Here is a 22,119-nt window from a genome sequence, read left to right on the forward strand (position 1 = left end):
GTAGCTCAGTGGTTAGAGCGCTGGCTTCACAAGCAAGAGGACCGGAGTTCGATTCCCCGGTCGGGTGGAGATATTTGGGTGTGTCTCCTTTCACGTGTAGTCCCTGTTCACCTAGCAGTGAGTAGGTACGAAATGTAAATCGAGGAGTTGTGACCTTGTTATTCCGGTGTGTGGTGTGTGCCTGGTCTCAGGCCTATCCGAAGATCGGAAATAGTGAGCTCTGAGCTCGTTCTGTAGGGTAACGTCTGGCTGTCTCGTCAGAGACTGCAGCAGATCAAACAGTGAAACACACACGCACACACACACACACGTAGACCTGGAAATAATTAACACACCGCGCACATCCGCCCACGCAATGCTCCCGCCGGGATGCTCTGATGCTCCACACAGTATTAAGCATCTTTTCCTCTGTCTCTCCCTGAATGCTCCTTGTTTTCTCTTTGTTGGCTTGTGCGTTCATTTCTACCCACACGAAAAGTATATATATATATATATATATATATATATATATATATATATATATATATATATATATATATATATATATATATATATATATATTTATATTTCACCGTCCATCTATTCATCAGCGTCTTCTATTCTTTTTCTATTTATTTTTTCGTAGGCAGTGTTGTGGTTGTTCATCTTACTTGAGGCTCTTCATGTTTGCACTCGTTTTCCCTTTGACCGTTCCTTCATTCATCATGTTGGATTATATTACTTCCTTTTTGTGTCTACTTTTTTCTCTTCCTACTTGCAACTACTGTGCTGTTCTCCTGGTTACTTTCCCTGCCTCTCTTCCATTCCAAGACGCTGCACTCTATACTCTATTTTTTTTCTCAGTTTTATTTGATTTATCATGGAAAAATACATTACTTCTCTCTGTATATTTATTCTTTTCTTCCCATTACGTTTTTAACCCTTTCAATACTGGGACACATTTTTAACCATGAGATTTGTGTACTATTAGACCATGTTATTAACGTTAAGGAGAGTCTACAGAGGTCAGAAGATTATTGGCCACAGTCTTCAATATTTTAATCGCCAAATAAGTTTCTGAAGCTGTATAAAATTGCCAAATAATAAGCAGAATGAATATGGAAACGATGTCATGGTACTGAAGGGGTTAAGCTTATTATTTTTCCTATCTACATACTTTCATTTTCGTTACTTTTTATTTTATACTTTATTTTCTCCCTCACAGTTCCTTCATGCATCACGAAAGGTTATATTAATTTTCTCTATTCCTTCTTATTCGTCACTATTGTGTACTGTCTCCAAGTTTGCTTCCCTTCCCTTTTTTTTCCCTTCACCTCCCTCTCCTTCTCACTTTCAATACCTTGGTTCCAGCCTGCACCTTCACCCTGACCACGTCCTCACTCTTTACTCCTTCCTCGACGCTCCCTCCGTACCAACAATATTTGAAGCCTATATTACTAATCCATTCCCTGGAGAACCCTGTCCGCTGGAAAATTGTAGCAGTTATTCGGAAACTCCCAAGGGCGGCTGTTCCTTGTAGGATGTAAAAGAAAGAAGACTGGGAAAAAAGTGTTCTCTTGGTCATAACCTTCATCATTTCTTGCCTCAGACGTTCATCAAGTCGTGAGTATTTTTTATCTTCATTGTGACACACAACACATGGCATGATTTCCACTTATAATTCCAAATGAATGTCGTTGCCCAAAGCGGGAAAGTTAATCAGAGAGAAGAGGACTCACGCAGGCAGGCAGAGAGACAGGCACAGGGAGGTAGACAGGCAGGGAGGCAGGCAGGCAAGCAAGCAGGCAGGCAGGAAGGCAAGCAGGCAGGGAGGGAGGGAGGGAGGGAGGGAGGGAGGGAGACAGACAGACAGACAGACAGACAGACAGACAGACAGACAGACAGACAGACAGACAGGCAGGCAGGCAGGCAGGCAGGCAGGCAGAGAGACAGGCAGGCAGGCAGGGAGGCAGGTAGGTAGGCAGGCCGCAAAGAATCACGGCAGGCTGAATAATCACCTCATTTCAGCGCACCTGGAGCCTCCTCTTTACCTTAACGGGACCAGCTTACGGCTCTTCCTCCGGCGCTTAAATATTTCGCTCCACGGGTCTTTTTTCTCCCCCTCTTGTTATTCATATGAGGCGATCAAACGTGAAATCCATCTAACGCGCCAACCCGCTGAGTCTGCCGCACCCTTCCGCCGAGACTTTCACCAGCCAAACACACGAAGAAAAGAGTTAGTCAGTCAGTGAAAGAAGGCAAGGACGACGAAAATAAACGAAATTGTGGATATATCAAAGCCAAAACACACAGAAAGCGGTTTGGAGGCAATGTTAAAGCCGAGAAACAAATCCAGAGAGACTTTCACGAGTTAAATAGACGAAGAAAAGAGTCAGCCAGACAGTGAAAGAAGTCATGAAGAGCTGGGAGAGATGAAATCCTGGATATATTAAAGTCACAACACATAGACAGAGGTTTAGAAGCAAAATTAAATCCGAGAAACAAACCCATAGAGACTTTCACAAGCTAAACAGAGGAAAAAAAAGAGTGAGTCAGTGAAAGCAAGCACGAACTACGAGATAGGACGAAATTTGGGATACCTAAGAGCCAGAACACATGTACGGTAGTTTGTGGCAAAGCTGGACAAACTGACGTGGCGTGGGCAAGTCAGAGGAGATGAGTATACGGGATGGAGGATGCTGGAGATGGATCGAATAGAGAGAGAGAGAGAGAGAGAGAGAGAGTGTGTGTGTGTGTGTGTGTGTGTGTGTGTGTGTGTGTGTGTGTGTGTGTGTGTGTGTTACTGTTTGATCTGCTGCAGTCTCTGACGAGACAGCCAGACGTTACCCTACGGAACGAGCTCAGAGCTCATTATTTCCGATCTTCGGATAGGCCTGAGACCAGGCACACACCACACACCGGGACAACAAGGTCACAACTCCTCGATTTACATCCCGTACCTACTCACTGCTAGGTGAACAGGGGCTGCACGTGAAAGGAGACACACCCAAATATCTCCACCCGGCCGGGGAATCGAACACCGGTCCTCTGGCTTGTGAAGCCAGAGGACAGTGAGAGACCTAGGAGGTTTCATGGATACAGTGAAGGAAGACATGCTGGTAATGAGTGAGGCATTGCAGACCGCGCAATACCGAGCGAGTTGGAGAAGGAATGAAGGAAATAATAACATAAGAACATAAGAAAATGAGGGAAAGCTGCAAGAGGCTGTCAGGCTTACACGTGGCAGTCCCTGTATGAGCAAGGCTACTTAATTCCTTCTGTCATCCCCAATCACAAATTTATCTAATGTTCTTTTAACTCCGTCAGTACTAGGAAACATTTTTACCTTGAGTTTTATGTATCATTGGACTATTTCATTCACATTAGCAAGACTCTATGGAGGTCAGAAGATTAATAGCCAGAGTCTTCATTATTTTAACCTCCCACATTAGTGTCTAAAGATGCATAAAACTCGCCAAATAGTAAGCAGAATGAACATGGAAACGCGTCATGGTACTGAAGGGGTTAGAGCTATCCATTGACTCGGCACTAACACAATGATGACTGAGTCCGTTTCCATCCATCTACCAGACTGCTGGAGAACCGTAACAATAAAAGGAACATCATCTGTGGGCCTGTCCGGGATTTGAACCCGGGACCTCTCGCACCCTAAGCGAGAATCATACCCCTAGACCAACAGGCCACTTATATGAAGGAAGATACAGACACTGCCATACTTTACTTACACATTTACAAATCACTGTACTGTAAAGTGTTTCTAGCTCATATAAACGAGGGATAAGATAAAATTAAACCACTTTCGAATTAATAATGTTGAATATAACGTTAACCTCTTCAGTACCATGACACGTTTTCATATTCATTCTGCTTACTATTTGGTGATTTTATACACCTTCAGAAACTTATATGGGGAATTAAAATAAATAAGACGTTGGCTATTAACCTTCTGACCTCCATAGAGCTTTCCTAATGTAAATAAAATCGTTTAATTACGCCCAAAACTCTAGGCAAAAATGCGTCCCAGTACTGGAAGGTGTTTCTACAGCTCATCATAGGCAAGATAAAATTAAACCACTTTCGAATTAATAATGCTGAATATAACGTTAATGTAATAGTAAAAATGACACCTGATTTATATATTATTGTATCTAGCAAGCTGCACTTAACCTACGCATCACTTCAGCTTAATGTCAATCCCGATTTTACGTAGAGCTTTAAACCTTTTGAGTGGTAATAAGAGTCTTTAGTAATTATGCGTGCAACGTGAGACGATTTGCTGAGCTGGGAATGAAAGCACAAACACTGACAACACTCTAGCCACTCCATTACGCAAATCCCTGAATGTAATATCTCTCTGAAAATTGGACTTTAAACTTACAACACAACGTTTTATTAATCCTGGGAGGTTATGACGGTAAAAAAAAAGTAGAAAGCTAACGTTCACAAACAGAAAGAACAACGAGGAGTGAATGCAAATCCCTGCCGGTAATCTCTCTTGAAAACTGGACTTCAAAATTACAATACAACGTTTTATCAATCCTGGGATGTTATGGCAGTAAAAAATAAAAAAGCTAACGTTCACCAACAATAAGAACAGTAAGAAGTGATATTTATTCAACTTGTCAACAGTATCAACAAATCTGGGAAGTGCATCGCCCGTTCCGCCTCGCAATGAAATGGAAGGTTGAAGTTGCATGGACACAGTTGCAGGATTGCCTCGAGGAGTGGCGAAGGAAGCGATAACCGAGTTTGTCTGAATTTTTGCAGCGGCGCGCACTAGACAGGAAACGTCAGCACTGGTAACCGTCACCCAGGAGGAGGACGAGGAGGAGAAGAAGAGGAGGAGGAGGAGGAGGAGGAGAAAAGGATGACGAGGAGGAATAGTGTTATGGAAAACAAACATCAGGAGGAAAAGGAAGAGGAGAAGGAGGAAAAGGAAGACGAGAAGTAAGAAGAGGAGGAGGAGGAGGAGAAGGAGGAGGAGGAATAGTGTTAAGGTAAAGAACTAATAAACAAGCATCAGGAGGAACGGGAAAAGGAGGAGGAAGAGGAGGAGGAGGAGGAGGAAAAGGAGAAGAAATAAGAGAAAGAGGAGGAGGAGGAGGAGATGTAAAAGGAAGAGAAGAAGGAGGAGGAGGAGGAGGAGGAGAGGAGGAATACAAGTACCGAAAACTCCAATAAACAAGCAGCAACATTCACATTCCACTTACGTATCTCAACATTTACAATATTCAAATTTCAAACACGCGAGCCCACACTCCCCCTCCTTCCCCAAACACACACACAAACATAAACACTCACAAACGGATTAAGTCGCTTCACTACACTCACAGAAGACATGTAAGTAAATACAAGACTGATTAAAATAAGTCTTGAAACTTTTTCTTTGTCTTATCGGTAGGTGGCCTGTATGCTAAAACGCTTTGCTCTCTCACCATCACTGCTTTCCAAAGGCTACAATTGAAGATATTCGTGTTTTTAAGAGTATTTTTATGATTCTGGCGATAGACTAGTAATGTTTCTAGCTTATTAAAAGGAAGAAACTGTCTTGAAAACCCGGCTACTTATCTCTGGTCTTGGAAAATTGTCATAGTGAGAGAATAAAGCGTTTATAAGAATATTTATATGGTTCTGATAAAAGATTGGCAAGATTTCTAGCTTATTAAAAGGAGAAATTGTCTTGAAAACACGCTAGTTGTCTCTGTGGCCTTGGAAATTTGTCGTTGTGAGATGGGAAGGCGTTTCAGAGTACGGGCTTGTGTATCTTTGCAATACGAGGCTGAGGAAGGACTGAGTGAGGCGGGAACCACTGAGGAGACCACCGCTCTGTATCCTCACCTTTAGAGGAGATAAATGAGTCACACAGGTATATGATAAACGTCCAATTGCTTGTCTCTCTCTCTCTCTCTATCTCTCTCTCTCTCTCTCTCTCTCTCTCTCTCTCTCTCTCTCTCTCTCTCTCTCTCTCTCTCTCTCTCTCTCTCTTATTCGATAGATTAATTAATAGATAGATAAATTGATAGAAAGATAGAGAAATAGATAGATAGATAGATATATAGATAAAAGGATAAATGAATAGATATATAGGTAGATGTAGAAATAGATAGATAGATGGATAGATATACAGACAGATAGATAGATAAATAAACGGATAAATTGACGGATAGATAAACAGACAGATAGATAAAAAGATAGCTCCTTATTTCATGTTTTTTTTTCTTTTATGCCTGTTAGTGCTATCCGTCTCTCTCTCTCTCTCTCTCTCTCTCTCTCTCTCTCTCTCTCTCTCTCTCTCTCTCTCTCTCTCTCACACACACACACACACACACACACACACACACACACACACAATCCACACATCACACTTCCCACCCCTCCATGTTCCGGTCACACTAAGAGAGGAGCACGTGTGGCCGTTCCCTCGCTGCTGCTTCCTCTGCTGCCGTCTAGTCCCTCGCCGGGCATTAGGAACTCAGATCCCTCGAGTGTGAAGCGCTGGAGCTAATACCTACCACGCCCGAGAGAGAGAGAGAGGAGAGAGAGAGGAGAGAGAAGATGCAAAAAAGTTATCCGTATTGCAGGTTTTCATGGATTGGTGGTGAACTACATAGTTGTTTGTGTTTCTAAATAGAGATGTTAAGTCAAAGGTATCTGTGTATCTAGTTAGGAGTAGAAGAGCTAGTGTAGTTTAGTTGACGTAAGGTAGTCTTGACCCCTTCATTACTGGGACACAATTTTACCATTACATAAGTTTTGGCTATGATTAGACGATTTTATTTACATTAGGAAGGGTTTATGGAGCTCACAAGATGAATAGCCAGACTCTTCACTATTTCTAATCCCCACATGAGTTTAGTAAGCTGTATAAAGTCCCCTAACAGTAAGAAGAATGAATAAAAATAGTGTCCTGGTACTGAAGTGGTTAATATAATTTTCCCCGAGTCTAGCACACTAATTTCGTTAACTATAGACGCGGGAACATAGTAATGCCGTCTTTAGATACAGCAATGACTACTAACCAACCTACTTACTACTACTGACCACTGCTGACTACTACTAACCAACTACTTACTACTGCTGACTACTACTAACCAACCTACTTACACTACCTTTCCTTGCCTAATAGCTTCCTTCACGCGATACATCAGTAGAACATGACGTCACTACTTTGAGCAGCTGTACATACCTGGCGCGTTGAGAGAGAGAGAGAGAGAGAGAGAGAGAGAGAGAGAGAGAGAGAGAGAGAGAGAGAGACGGCGTAGTGGTGGTGGGCGTATCAATGCATCACCGGGCCATCTGACTGACTCCCCTCTTGCTAATCCTCCCCAGCTGTCCTCGCTCTCCGCACTCCCACACTCTCACAGGCATTGACCTCTCCTCGTCCTCCTCCTCCTCCTCTCCTCCTCCTCCTCCTCCTCCTCCTCCTCCTCCTCCTCCTCCTTCTCTTCTTACTTCTCCTCGTCTTCTTCACTAAACTGCCTCTCGCACCAATAGCAAGCGAGGAATAGTATGAGATTCCTTTGTATTCCTTTGTATTCATCGTTTACCCACCCCTCTCTCTCTCTCTCTCTCTCTCTCTCTCTCTCTCTCTCTCTCTCTCTCTGCCTGTGTTGTGATATATGCATACTAATGGCGCCATCGTGTAGTTATTGCTTGCTTGTTCGTGTTTCCGTTTCATGTTTTTTTTTTTTTTTTTTTTATTTATGTACTCTGACAGTGATACGCCGCTCTATATTTAGTCTGCATGGATGTTTTATTGCCGCCGCCTGATACTCCTCTTTCACTTGTCCCTCTGTCTCTGTACTCTCTCTCTCTCTCTCTCTCTCTCTCTCTCTCTCTCTCTCTCTCTCTCTCTCTCTCTCTCTCTACCCTCCTCCTCCGTCCCTCCGTTCTTTCACTCTCCCCTCACCTTCACCTCCCTCTGCCTCCACACCTGTATGCTTCCACCTGTACTATATGTCCTAACCTTGGTCATCACTCTCTGCTCCACCCTGCCACCCACCTCTCTTTGCCTCCATCCTCCCTCTGGCTCAACCCTAATCCACAACTTCTAAGAGAAAAAGTCTTACTGAATGTATACTAGTCGTGTGTGTGTGTGTGTGTGTGTGTGTGTGTGTGTGTGTGTGTGTGTGTGTGTGTGTGTGTGTGTGTGTGTGTGTGTGTGTGTGTGTGTGTGGGTGGGTGGGTGGGTGGGTATGGGTGTGAATTTTTATAGCATTTAACCCTGTCTTTTGGCTAACCCTTTTGGATCTGTAAGGGGAATGGCGACTGAGTGGTCATTCTTTTGCTGTTGTTGTTGTTGCCCTTGGCCAGTTTTACATTTTACATAATGAAAAGAAAAACAATGTATTTTATGAATGACATGTATCCTTCCCTTCACTTCCCTTCTTCAACCTCACGGTGCCTTCCTCCCTCCCGCCTACCCCTCTCAGCAGAGGTTCCTCAGCACCCTAGACACTATACCGTGACTCGTGGGCGTGACATCTAAGCGGGAGTCTTAAAAACAACGCCTTATAAAGTGTAATTCATTCAAACGTGCTCCTGAAGGCGACACTTTAATGGGGATCTCTAAAAAAGCAGAATTTTTAATCCCTTCAGTACTGGGACACATTTTTACCTTGAGATTTGTGTTTATTGACATTAGGAAGGGTCTATGGGTGTCATAAGATTAATAGCAGCAGTCTTCACTGTTTTAATCCCCCACATGAGTTTCTGAACCGGTAGAAAGTCACCAAATAGCAAGTAGAATGAATATGGAAACGCATCATGATACTCAAAGAGTTAATCTCTTGAGTACTTGGACGCAATTTTACTATGAGTTTTGGGTACGATTAGACCAGTTTATTGACATTAGGAAGGGTCTATGGAGGTCAGAAGATTAATGTCCACAGTCTTTACTCTTTTAATCCCCCACATAATTTTCTGAAGTTGTATAAAATCACCAAATAGTAAGAATATGGAGACACGTCATAGTAGTCAAGGGTTAAGATTAACAGCCTAAATAGTAAAATTCCATTAAGTAAAAGCAAAACTCCTTTGAATACACACGAGAGGTGAAGAAATGGAGCCACTGGTGTACTCCTACTGTATGAAATAGCGATGAAAATGAAGAGAAAGTGTTTTTTTTTTCCTTGATGCTCATTTTGAAACAGCTGATGTTATAAAAGAGCGAGAAAAAAAAACAGGAAAAAGAACACCACATTTTACCGACGAAAGAAATATATGCGGGGGAAAACTGACTTCACTTTTACATTAGTGAAGAGGACAAAGGTGAAGTGAAAAAGAGTAGACAGTTGTTTAGTGAGCATTCTTTTTATTTATTTTTTTTCAATTTGCCTTTTTTTCTTGTATTTTTCTCCACTTCACAGCTTTCTTCGTAACGTACACACATCTAATTAATTACAAAACCTGCATTATTTTTTCCTTCCCCTTCCTTTAACACCTCCATTTGGTTATTGCGTTTAGATTATACACCACTTCCTCGTAGCAACACTCTCTCTCTCTCTCTCTCTCTCTCTCTCTCTCTCTCTCTCTCTCTCTCTCTCTCTCTCAGCGTTCATTCTACTTTCAGCTAATAAAACATCAATAAACTTTCTCAGATACTCAACAAAACACACCAAAAAGTCAAGATTTCTATTACCAACCAACTGGAAAGAGAGAAAAAAGATCGTGAAACAGGAAAACTCGCATTATTTCGCTTTCCACACCACGAGAACTGAAGCGCAGGCAACAACGATACACACAATAACACCTTGATACTCCACTCCACATGTTAAGAGACGCCCATATTCTGAAACACTTCTGCTCACATCACCGCAACATTCCCAGCCTCTAACTGTCGTGACAGTGTGTTTTGAGGTGGTTCTTACGGTTGTAGAGACAAATGGGTGAGATTTCTTGAATATCAACATGAGAAACATCATTTCCATCACCAACCAAACAATTAATTAACAAAAACTAACCCTCGTAGAACACAAACACACGAGTCATTCCTCTTTATACACATTAAGAGGAGCAAACAACCTACAGTCAACCAACCACCTCACGCTGACATTCCATTTTCTATCACCAATTACGTAACTAAAGAATCAAATAAAAAAAATAAATAAGTCTCGTAGAATACAAACACACACGAATCATTCCTCTTTATACCCATCAACAGGAGCAAACAACCCACAGTCAACCAACCACCTCACCCTGGCATTCCATTTTTTGTCACTTCGTTTTCACATCACTGCGCCGCTAGGATGACGCGCCCCTCTCCGTTTCTCCGTTTTTTCCTGCCTCCACTACCCTCGCTCTTGTTGTTGGTGGTCGCTCGCCGCATAATCTCGCCTCGCGGGTGAAGGGACAAATGGTTGAAAAAGTTCGCTAACGGTCCCTCCTCAGTGTCCCTTACAGCCCGCAGGCGACTCTGGTATGGTTACTTCAGCTGGTGAGGTGGCCAGTGGGGCGGAGGTAAGGAAAATTAAAGAGGAGAGAGGTGGTTTGTGTGTGTGTGTGTGTGTGTGTGTGTGTGTGTGTGTGTGTGTGTGTGTGTGTGTGTGTGTGTGTGTGTGTGTGTGATGAAACTCGAGCTCCATTTTCTTGGTGTTCTTATCATGTGTATTATCAAAGGTTACAGAAATGACTGGTCTCGTTCTTAATCCCTTCAGTGCTGGGACGCATTTTTGCCTTGTCTTTGGGTGTGATTAAACGATTTCATATACATTAGAAAAAATCCATGGAGGTCAGAAGTTTATTGGCCAGTCTTCATTACTTTAATGCCCACGTAAGTTTCTGAAGTTAAGTAAAACCACCAAATAGTAACCAGAATGAATATGAAAAAGTGTCCTGATACTGAAGAGGTTAAGGACGTTTTCTATGTTCATGATGCAGAATTCTTGTTGATCTCCCACTGGAACTGTGCAAAGACCTCCAAAGTGCCAATGATTTTCACTAGAGTAGGTGGAAAGCAATGGAGCTGTAGAGATGAAGCTTTTAAGAATACAAGACTTCTATGGTAATGATGCAGATTGTTGTTGATCTCCCACTAGAACAATGCAAAGACCTTCAAAGCGCCAATGATTTTCACTAGAGTAGGTGGAAAGCAATGGAGCTGTAGAAGTGAAGCGTTTAAGAATACAAGATTTAACACAATTATTATTCATTTACTTTTATAATTGTCTTTAACTAGAAATAAATACTGACACATCATTGTAAGATACTTAAGCTCCACATACAACACACACACACACACACACACACACACACACACACACACACACACACATGTATTCAACTTAGCTGACGTGTGTAAATTACTACTATTTTTTATTGCACTGCTGAAATGTATGATTAGAGAGAGCTTTATCTAATCTCTCTCTCTCTCTCTCTCTCTCTCTCTCTCTCTCTCTCTCTCTCTCTCTCTCTCTCTCTCTCTCTCTCTCTCTCTTAATACCACTTAATTCTCGGCACTTTTCCTTTTCGCCTCTGCACAAACATACCTGCACACACATACACACACATACACACACACATACACACACCTACACACATGCACACACCTACCCACACCTACATACACTTATCCATACCTACACACACCTACACACACATACACACACACACCTACCCATACCTACACACACCTAGACACACCTACGCATGCCTACACACATCTACATACACCTGCCCACACCTGCCCACGCTTGCCCACAACTGCCCACGCCTATACACACCTGCCGCGGTTCATAATGCTTCGTGAGGTGCAGGTTTGGTAAGAGAGAGAGAGAGAGAGAGAGAGAGAGAGAGAGAGAGAGAGAGAGAGAGAGAGAGAGAGAGAGTGTGTGTGTGTGTGTGTGTGTAACCTGCAGCATTTAGATAAAACGCAATCATACACAACACAAAATACTATATAATTCTTCAATTGGGCTTTAAATTCATTCACAATCTCTCTCTCTCTCTCTCTCTCTCTCTCTCTCTCTCTCTCTCTCTCTCTCTCTCTCTCTCTCTCTCTCTCTCTCTCTCTCTCTCTCTATCTATCTATCTATCTATCTATCTATCTATCTATCTATCCTTTATCAATTCAAATATTTATATATTTATCTATCTATCTATCTATCTATCTATCTATCTATTAACCTTTTCATCCACCCTTCCGTACACCTAAGCCAGCCATATCAGCTCCATCTGTTAGTCAAAAGAAAAACTAAAGGGGTGTTTATACCAATACCACAACCTCGCTTGATCCCTTCAGTACCATGAAGGCGCTTCCATATTCATTCTGCTTACTACTTGGTGATTTCATACAGCTTCAGAAACTTTATGAAGACTGGTCATTAATCTTCTGATCTCCACAGACCCTTCCTAATGCAAAGAAAATGAGCTAATCGTACACAATTCTAAAGTAAAAAATAAGTCCTAGCATTGAAGGGGTTAATTCCATCTCTCTTCCACCACTTTCTTCCCTCAAGACACCCCACTCACCCACCCGCCTGCACGCCGCCGCCGCGCTTCCCTCCTCACTGGCCATGTCCCGGCGCCACCTTCCCAGTCTCTCCTCCCTCCCCTTGAAATGCCTACAAAGTTTTCGTTTCCGGAGTCTTTCTGTTTGCTCTGACCAGACTAATACTGTGCCACGCTTCCCCACAAAAGAGAAATAACAGAGGTTCGTGACCCAATGTTATTTCTGATTTTTTTTCTTCTTTTTTTTCCCGAGAAACAACAGAATCTGCTTTTGTATTCTGCTGGAGATTTCCTTGATTTGAGAGCGGAGGAACACAGGAGAATAATATGACTTGAGGTGTTTCTTGACTTGATTTTCTCGTGATGTCTCTTAATCTTAATTCCTTCAGTCGACCGAAATGCTTCCAACGTTTCTAAATGTCTTCGGTAACTTTCCCAGGCTAGTTCTTTCTTGACCTATACAACTGTTCTTATTCTCGTAACTTTGAAAAAAAAATATCGTTACTCTCTGGTTTTGACTTTCTCTTGATCCTAATTCTTCTCTTATTCTTAATTCCTTCACTTTACAAAATACTTCCAATGTTTCCAAGCTCTTTCTTGACCTATACAATTGTTCTTATTCTCGTAACTTCGAAAAATTTATCCTCTTGCAGTCTATCTCTCTAATTCTTCACTTAATTTTATCGTAACTTCTTTTAATCTTAATACTTTCAGTCTACAAAATGCTTCTAATGTTTCAAAATGTCTTCGGTAACTTTCCTACGCTAGCTGTCTCTCTTTCTTGACCTACAGTTCCTCTTTCAATCTAACTCTCTAACTCTTCACTTTTTTCATGACTTCTTTCGATCTTATTTCTTTCAGTCTACAAAATGCTTATAATGTTTCAAAATGACCTCGGTATTTTTCCTAGGCTAGTTATCTCTTAACCTACAATTCTTCTTCTACTCGTAACATTGAAAAATTTATCCTCTTTCAGTCTAACTCTCTAACTCAGTGGCCTTTCCTTCCATGGTACTAAATCCTTTCTCCATCCAATGAGTGTTTGTTTCAATGAGTGAGAGAAAGTTTGGCACGTTTTAACTTTCCCTTCTCCGTCCCACCGTAATGAAATAAAGGAAGAAAGCAGTCAAGCGGTGCAGAGAATAGCAGAGAAGAGGTAATTGATAATGAAGAATAATTAGAGACACATAAAGGTTTCAGATCGTGTGATGAGAAGAGAGAGAGACAGACCGGTGAGTGAGAGTCCGTTATGGAGAATAACTAATAAAAGAGAGAGAGAGAGAGAGAGAGAGAGAGAGAGAGAGAGAGAGAGAGAGAGAGAGAGAGAGAGAGAGAGAGAGAGAGAGAGAAGTGCAGATAACGGATAGAAAAGGAAGAAATAACTTATAAAACAGCAAGAGGAGGAAAACACGTAAATGGTGAAGTTGAATTGAAGTTAAGTTAGATTTGGTTAGGTTTGGTTACATTGCGTTTGGACAGATCTGGTGAGAGTACAGTTAACTTCACTTAGGTTAGGTTAGGTAAGGTGAAATTTGGGGAAATTTTTATAAGGTGAGTTTGGTTAGGAGGAGGTTGAGCTTGGTTAGGTTAGGTTAGGTTAGGTAAGGTGAGATTTGGGGAGTCTTTAGAAGGTGAATTTAGTTAGGAGCTTGAGCTTGGTGAGGTTAATTTAGGTTAGGTGAGATGAGGTTTGGGGAGTCCTTAGAAGGTGAATTTAGTTAGGAGGTTAAGCTTGGTTAGGTTAGTTTATGTTATGTTTGGTGAGGTTTGGGAAGCTTTTAGTAAGAAAGAGGTTGAGCTTGGTTAGGTTAGGTTAGGTAAGGTAAGGTAAGGTAAAGTAAGGTTTGGGGAGTTTTTAGAAGGTATATTTGATTAGGAGGAGATCAAGCTTGGTCAGGTAAGGTTAGGTTAAGTTAGGTTAGCTTTCGGGAGTTTTTTACAAGTATAAGGTCAATTTAGTAAGGAGATTATACTTGGTTAGGTTAGATTTGGTGAAATTAGATTACTTTGAGAGAATTTAAGAGTTTTCATCAAAGTGAGCAAATTAATCTTAGGATAAAAGATTTTAGGCCGAAGTTCACACACGAGTTTTTTTTTTTTTTTAAGTCGGTAATCATATTCTAAGTGAAAGTTCCATGACTAGAGTTTACAAAGAGTTCACCATAAAGACGACTGAATTTTGAGCGAAAGTTTGGGGATTACACGTTGCTGGGATACGTTATATTCTGGATGGGTGTTTACAAAGGAGTGCATTATGATGACACTTTTACTTCATGGAAGTTTCTTGGGTGGAGTTGAGAGGGAGACGCGTCCAGACACACACGGAGGGCGCTGTGGGTGGCGGGCGGGCCGGGGCTTTAATAATTAGCAGGGCATCGATCAGAATCCAGCGACAGGAAACCAAAAAGGAAATAAATCCATCGATCGGCGGTGACACCCTCTGGACAAACACACACACACACACACACACACACACACACACACACACACACACACACACACACACACACACATACACACATTTCCTCTCACGTATTTGCCATCATGTTTTCCAAAAGTTTCCAAATATTTTTTTCCTGTTCCTTCCTTCCTTCTTTCCTTCCTTCTTCCTTCCTTCCTTCATTTCATCATTCTTTCATTCATTGTTACTTTTCTTTCACTCCTTCTTTACTCTCTTTCTTTATTTCTTCCTTCTTTCCTTCCTTCCTTCCTTCCTTTATTTTTTTCACTGATTCCTTCTTTCTTTCACTCCTTCCTGATTTTCCTCCTTCATTCTTTCCTTCTTTCCTTTCTTCGTTCTCTTGTTAGTTCTTTCCTTCTTTCTCACATACACTCATTGCTTCCTTTAAATTTTCACCAATCACACACACACACACACACACACACACACACACACACACACACACACACACACACACACTCTCTCTCTCTCTCTACCACCACATAACGAAGTACACAAAAAGACTTATACTACAAAGGAAACGTAAATTTAGTGAATGAGAAAGCGCACCCCAGTAAAGTGAATAGCGTAGCACCTTTTGAGATCACAGGTGGAGTAGAAAGAAACGATAAAGCGCACTGGAGAATCTTTAAGGAACTTCTCCCCCCACCCCACCAAGCCTCCATTCCCTTCCTTTGTGACGCCAACACTGACGCACTCACTCGGGAATATTTATAACATTTCTACACTAGGGTATTAAGATAGAGAGGCTATATGAAGAGAGGAAGATGGTGTGACAAATAGAATACATGATAGTGTAGAGCAATTGAGGTTTGAAAAAGTGTGTGTGTGTGTGTGTGTGTGTGTGTGTGTGTGTGTGTGTGTGTGTGTGTGTGTGTGTGTGTGTGTGTGTGTGTGTGTGTGTGTGTGTGTGTGTGTGTGTGTGTGTGTGTGTGTGTTGTTTACTTTGGGAGATTGGTAAATAGCGAAATAAAACGAAGCAGAGAGAGAGAGAGAGAGAGAGAACCAGACACATAGACAAACAAAAACCTAGACAGACAACATACAAACAAACAAACAAGTAAACAGAAACACAAAAACAAGGAAGCATTCTAAAATAAACGAAAAAAAACATGAAAACAAAAACAAACAAAACACATCAATCAATCAAACAACACAAAGACTACAAAAAAAAAAAAAACAATAGATCATTCAAAACAAACATATAAATAAATAAACAACAAATGACTAACAAAATACATCTCAACAAAAAGAAAACAAATACAACACTAACCCACAACAAAACAACCTCACCCAAAACTATTAATAAATATCTTGGGTCAGGTCAGGTCCAGTTAGGTTAGGTTAGGTTAGGTTAGGTTAGGTAAGGAAAGGTTAGGTTAGGTTAGGTTAGGTAAGGTTAGGTTAGGTTAGGTTAGGGAAGGTTAAGTTAGGTTAGGTTAGGTTAGGGAAGATTAGGATAGGTTAGTTTAGGTTAGGGAAAGTTAGGTTAGGTTAGGTTAGGTTAGGGAAGATTAGGATAGGTTAGGGAAGGTTAGCTTACGTTAGGTTAGGTTAGGGAAGGTTAGGTTAGGTTAGGTTAGGTTAGGTTAAGTTAGGTTAGGGAAGGTTAGCTTAGGTTAGGTTAGGTTAGGTTAGGGAAGGTTAGGTTAGGTTAGGAAGGAAGGAAGGAAGGGGAAGGAAAGGAAAGGAAGGGAAGGGGAGAGAAGAAAGAGAAAGGAAAGGAAGAGAAGGAAAGGAAGGAAGGAAGGAAGGAAGGAAGGAAAGGAAAGGAAAAGAAAGGAAGGGAAGAGAAGCGATAGGAAAAGAAGGTAGGGTGAGGTCAAGGAAGGAAAGGGAAAGTCAGGACAGGTCAGGGAAGGAAAGGTCAGGGAAAGGAAGGTCATTGTGAAGGAGATGAAATGCAATCACACATCCATCACTCACAATCATCCATTACCTTCACACACACACACACACACACACACACACACACACACACACACACACACACACACACACACACACATCGTTTTCCTTCTGGTCCTTTCCCTTCCTCCTCCTCCTCCTCCTCCTCTTCCTCCTCCTCCTCCTCCTCCTCCTCCTCCTCCTCCTCCTCCTCCTCCTCCTCCTCCTCCTCCTCCTCCTCCCTCCTCCTCGTCTTTCCCTCTCATCCTCTCTACGTGACTCTCCCACTTCAACTTTCTCTAATATTCTTGTGTAAAACGATTCTCTCTCTCTCTCTCTCTCTCTCTCTCTCTCTCTCTCTCTCTCTCTCTCTCTCTCTCTCTCTCTCTCTCTCTCTCTCTCTCTCTAAATAACACAGGTGACAGCACACGTTCTCTCTCTCTCTCTCTCTCTCTCTCTCTCTCTCTCTCTCTCTCTCTCTCTCTCTCTCTCTCTCTCTCTCTCTCTCTCTCTCTCTCTCTCTCAATGTGCATCTGGAAACTTTCTCTCTCTAACATGATAATCCTTTACTGCCTCCACACAACGAATTACAAACACACCCACACACACACACACAAATATTTGTACACGAGTACAAATATTTGGGTGTCTTGTTTAATCATAATGGTAGATTCAGGAAAGGGGAGTTGGCTCTAAAGGAACAGGCAACCAGGGCTTTGTATTCCATCATTGGTACTTCACGTAAATACGACTTGCCAGTTGATATTCTAATAGAACTGTTTAAAATGATGGTTGTGCCTGTACTTACACATGGCTGTGAAATATGGGGTGATTGTACTATACGGGAAATAGAATTACTACATATGAAGTTTTTGAAGCACGTTTTGTATGTACATAGATACACCAGCACAGACATGGTATACGGTGAACTGGGAGTTTACCCTCTTGATATAACTATTAAGTGTAAGATGATAAGTTATTGGTCTAGGTTAGTGACGGGAAAGAACACTAAATTAAGTTATATAATGTATAACTGCTTATTACAGTTATATACGAGCGGTCTGTATTTGTCACCATGGATAGAATACATCAAAAATATTTGTATAGAGTGTGGAATGTCATGGGTGTGGATGGCGCAGACAGTTAGTAACCCTAAATGGTTCAGAAAAGCGATTGAACAAAAATTAAAAGACTTATGGATAAACAAGTGGTACGAAAACATATCAAATAAAGGTATTTGTAATACTTACAAATTATATAAAGAAATTTATGGAATTGAAGAATACCTGCTTAAACTTAATAAAATAATCGTATAAGTTTGTCAAAGCTTCGCACGGGAAATAATAAATTACCAATCATCGTTGGTAGATATAATCAAACAGACAGAGAGGTGCGTTATTGTACTAAATGTAATAATGAATTGATAGGGGATGAATACCATGCTTTGTTGATTTGTCAAAATCAAGAAATTCTTCAATTGAGAAATAGATACATACCCGAGTATTATACACTGCAACCAAATCATTTCAAATTTGTCAAACTGATGCAAAGTGGTAATATAAACTTGTTAATAAATCTGGCACAATTTATTAATGAATTGTTGCGAATGTTTAGGTGATACATACTTTGTAAAAAAGTCTGAGCAATAAATATATTTCTTTCTTTCTTTCTTTCTTTCACATACACACTCTCTCTCTCTCTCTCTCTCTCTCTCTCTCTCTCTCTCTCTCTCTCCAGTAACCCGGCAAGGACAGTAAGAGCACGCCTGTCTTTACAACGGCCTCATACTCGGGGTCTAGTTTGGCGTGGAGCTTCCCTCTTGATCCCCTGCAAGACTCTGGACGCAAAAAAACCGCCTTAGATAGTGCCTGTCAACTGCTGAAGCCCCAGCCAAGTAAGGGACGCCAGTTGTTACTTCAGTGCTTGGCTTTGAAGGGAAGGAATGTGAATTTGGCTTAGTGTGTTAGATGAAGGTCCGGTGTGTGGTACTGTTGTTTTCAGGCTAATTGTTAGTCTTGCGATTTGTTTTATATATATTTTTTTATGTATTAGAGGCAAGATGGTCAAAGCAACATAAAACGAAAAATATAAAGGTTTTCTCAGTTTTCAGTCTCCTTGCAGGTTCGAGAGTGTTAGCCAAAAAGAAAAGAAGTTAAATGTCTTAAAATCTCCCTCTTAAATGAAGTCAAGTCATGGGAAGTTGCATATACAGAAGCAGGTAAGGAGTTCCAGAGTTTAGTAGGGAAAGGTATGAATGATTGAGAGTACTAGTCAACTTTTGCCTCTCAGTGTACAGTGTTGTATCTTGTTACTTTTGCTTATGAATGATTGAGAGTACTGGTTAACTTTGCCTCTCAGTGTACATTTTTGTATCTTGTTACTTTTGCGGTGTATATGAGAAAGTTTGCTATTCGAGGAGTAATGAAGGTCTTATAGATCAGATTTAACTCTCACTTTACAGCATTGCATCCCATTTGCATATAATGACTAAGCGCATCAAGAATCTCATGAGCAGGTTAGCAAGTCTTCACAGCATCCTTAATTCTTCCTTCTGACTTTCCTTCCTCTTTGCAACATCCATCTGTTCTCCAATGAATCATAAAGATCAAGTTATATACATTTACTTATCTCGTTACAGTATTGCATCCCATTTGCACTTAATTACATATATCAAGAACCTCAGGAGCTGGTTAACACGTCTTTGCAGCATTCACACATCTTCTTACTCTCTTACTTCCTTGCAGCATCCTTAATTCTTGTGTGTCTATCGCCCGTACTCAAAATGCCTTCCCGTCTCACTACGACAATTTTCCAAGGCCACAGAGACAACTAGCGGGGTTTTCAAGACAGTTTCTCCTATTAATAAACTAGAAATCTTGCTAATCAATGACCAGAATCATAAAAATAGTCTTAAAAAACACAAATATCTTCATCTGGAGCCTTTGGAAAACAGTGATGGTGAGAGAGCAAACTGTTTCAGAATACTGGCCTATGAATCATAAAGAGTCGAGCGAGTCACATTTACTTCTCGCGTTACAACATTGCGTCCTATTTGCATGTCTACGCACGTAATGATATGTATTAGGAAGTTCACTATCTCTCTTCGCGTCTGCCGAGGAATCACGAAGCAGGAGCGACTCACACTTTGCGTCTCACATTACAGCAGTGCGTCTTATTGCCACACCTGCTGATGTATACACGGAAGCTCACTAATGGTGTTGCTTAGGTAATGGTGCCGTATTTTCCTCGTCCTAGCGGGTGTGCTGAGTGGTGAGGGCACAGACACACCCACTCCCACACCCACGCTCGCTCCCTAGCCTTCTCTCACTGTAAATACGTTAGCCTGACCTTTCCATGACCTCGCCCCCCGCGGCCCTACAATGTACCCTAATCGTTCATGCACCCCACGGCTGCACGGTGATGGACGCCGCTCCTCCACTTAACCTGAGCGTTCCCGATTGGACAATGAGGTAATGTAAGGGTGTGACTGCTCGGAACATGACGAAGCGTGTCTCTCTTTTCCCTGCTTTTCCCTTGCGCCTTATCCTGATGGTTGCGACACCCGGGCACTCACTGTCGCGGTCTGGAACTCACTGTCTGTATTGTATTTCCTCATTCCTTTGACTTGAACGGCTTTAACCACTTCAATAATGAGACACATTTTTACCTAGGTCTTTTGGTGTGATTAGATTATTTTATTTGCATTAGGAAGGGTCTATGGAGATGAAAGGTTAATGGTCAGAGTCTTTACTGTTGTAATCCTCACATATGTTTCTGAGCTGTGTAAAATCGCTAAATAGTAAGCAGAATGAATAGGAAAGCACGGCATGGCACTAATGGGGTTAAGAGGGAGGGTTTCAAGACATTTTTCCTCATTGTTTCTTATATTTTTTTTATTGTATTCTTTCTGGGGACTGGCACCTCCAATGGGCCTATTTCCTTTCATTCTTGTTGGGCAGGCCTAACAGTTCCTGGCAGCTTCCCTTGTTATTTTCCAGTATTCTTGTATTTCTATTCACTTTGCAATTTCCTCCTCACAGGATTCTGATCAGCTGACAGTCTTGCAAAAATCCGACAGCTGAGATATTCCAAACAGAAGCAGAAAACTCGGGATAGCAGGAAACAAAAACACTGCTTTGGAAACTGTATAGCAAGAAACAAGTGCCAAGGAGGTCGAGGAGACAGCTCATCACAGCCTCACGTCACTACCAACCTGCCGACGCGTCTTCCTTCGTACCAACAAGAGACAGGAAAACTTTGGTACTCTTAAACACTTCAGTACCATGATGCGTTTCCATATTCATTATGTTTACCATCTGGCCATTTTATACAGGTTCAGAAACTTATGTGGAGGATTGAAATAGTGAGGGCTCTGGCCATGAATCTTCTGACCTCCATAGACCCTTCCTAATGTCAATAAAATCACCTAATCATACCCAAAATTCATGATGAAAAAATGCGTCCCAGTACTGGAGAGATTAAGGTTTAACTCGGAAAGCATCATCGTTACACAGACCAGCCATGCAGAGTGTGCTGTAACAATGAACTGATGCTAACAGGACACTCATTTTGGAGCATATTGATTTGAAGCATCGAAAGTGAGACAAAAGATCGAACCATTTTAAACGTTTGCTTCACCACACTCATCCCTTGGGCAGCCTCGTGCGTGTAGAAATATTACTATATACGTGGAGAGCAAAAGCGAGAGAGAAAAAGAGAGAGAGAGAGAGAGAGAGAGAGAGAGAGAGAGAGAGAGAGAGAGAGAGAGAGAGAGAGAGAGAGAGAGAGATTTCCACCCTTATTCCCGCTGCCTACTTAGCCATCACCTGCATCATTATCCCTGTCATCATCACCACTGCTGTCATCATTATCCTGATTAGTTACCACACCCTCACCCACTCACCCTCCTCCTCCAACCTAACACCACACCAAGAAGTCATTATGGTGTTGTGTATTTCCCGCACCGCAACCAACTAAGGAGAGATGTCGACGCCTACACAATGCCCCTCTTTCACGCGTCATCCAGGCTGTTCTAGGAGACTTTGGCCCAAGAATCAGCGTTCTAATAATCTCATATTACCGCAGTCCACCGCCGCAGTCACTAATGTCCCCGCGCGTCAGACCAGTGTTTTCATCGCCTGTAAATCTTTCCTTCTGTGGCCTTTGTAGCGGCAGTGCACATTAGAAGCTTCTCCCTGTCTCCGTGACCACAAAGGGCTGTGCCGGGAGGAATGGGGAGCGGTAAAAGTAAAGTGGCTAAGTGCAAGGTGTCGTGTGGGTGTAATAACGATAGATCAAGGTAGTGTTGCGTGTATCTGTGAAGC

At 41.8% G+C, this 22,119-nt stretch overlaps 1 protein-coding gene and 1 non-coding gene across 23 annotated transcripts in view; both read right to left on the reverse strand.

The window, feature by feature from the left end:
* LOC123514644 (leucine-rich repeats and immunoglobulin-like domains protein 1) overlaps nt 1–22,119 on the reverse strand; it is a 486,618-nt gene that overhangs the window by 212,973 nt on the left and 251,526 nt on the right. The gene's annotated exons all lie outside the window — the stretch shown is intronic.
* Nucleotides 3,611–3,682, reverse strand: Trnap-agg. Its single transcript has one exon. It is a non-coding gene; the product is annotated as a tRNA-Pro (tRNA).

Source organism: Portunus trituberculatus, chromosome 38 (genome assembly GCF_017591435.1).
Source record: "Portunus trituberculatus isolate SZX2019 chromosome 38, ASM1759143v1, whole genome shotgun sequence".
NCBI lineage: Eukaryota > Metazoa > Arthropoda > Malacostraca > Decapoda > Portunidae > Portunus > Portunus trituberculatus.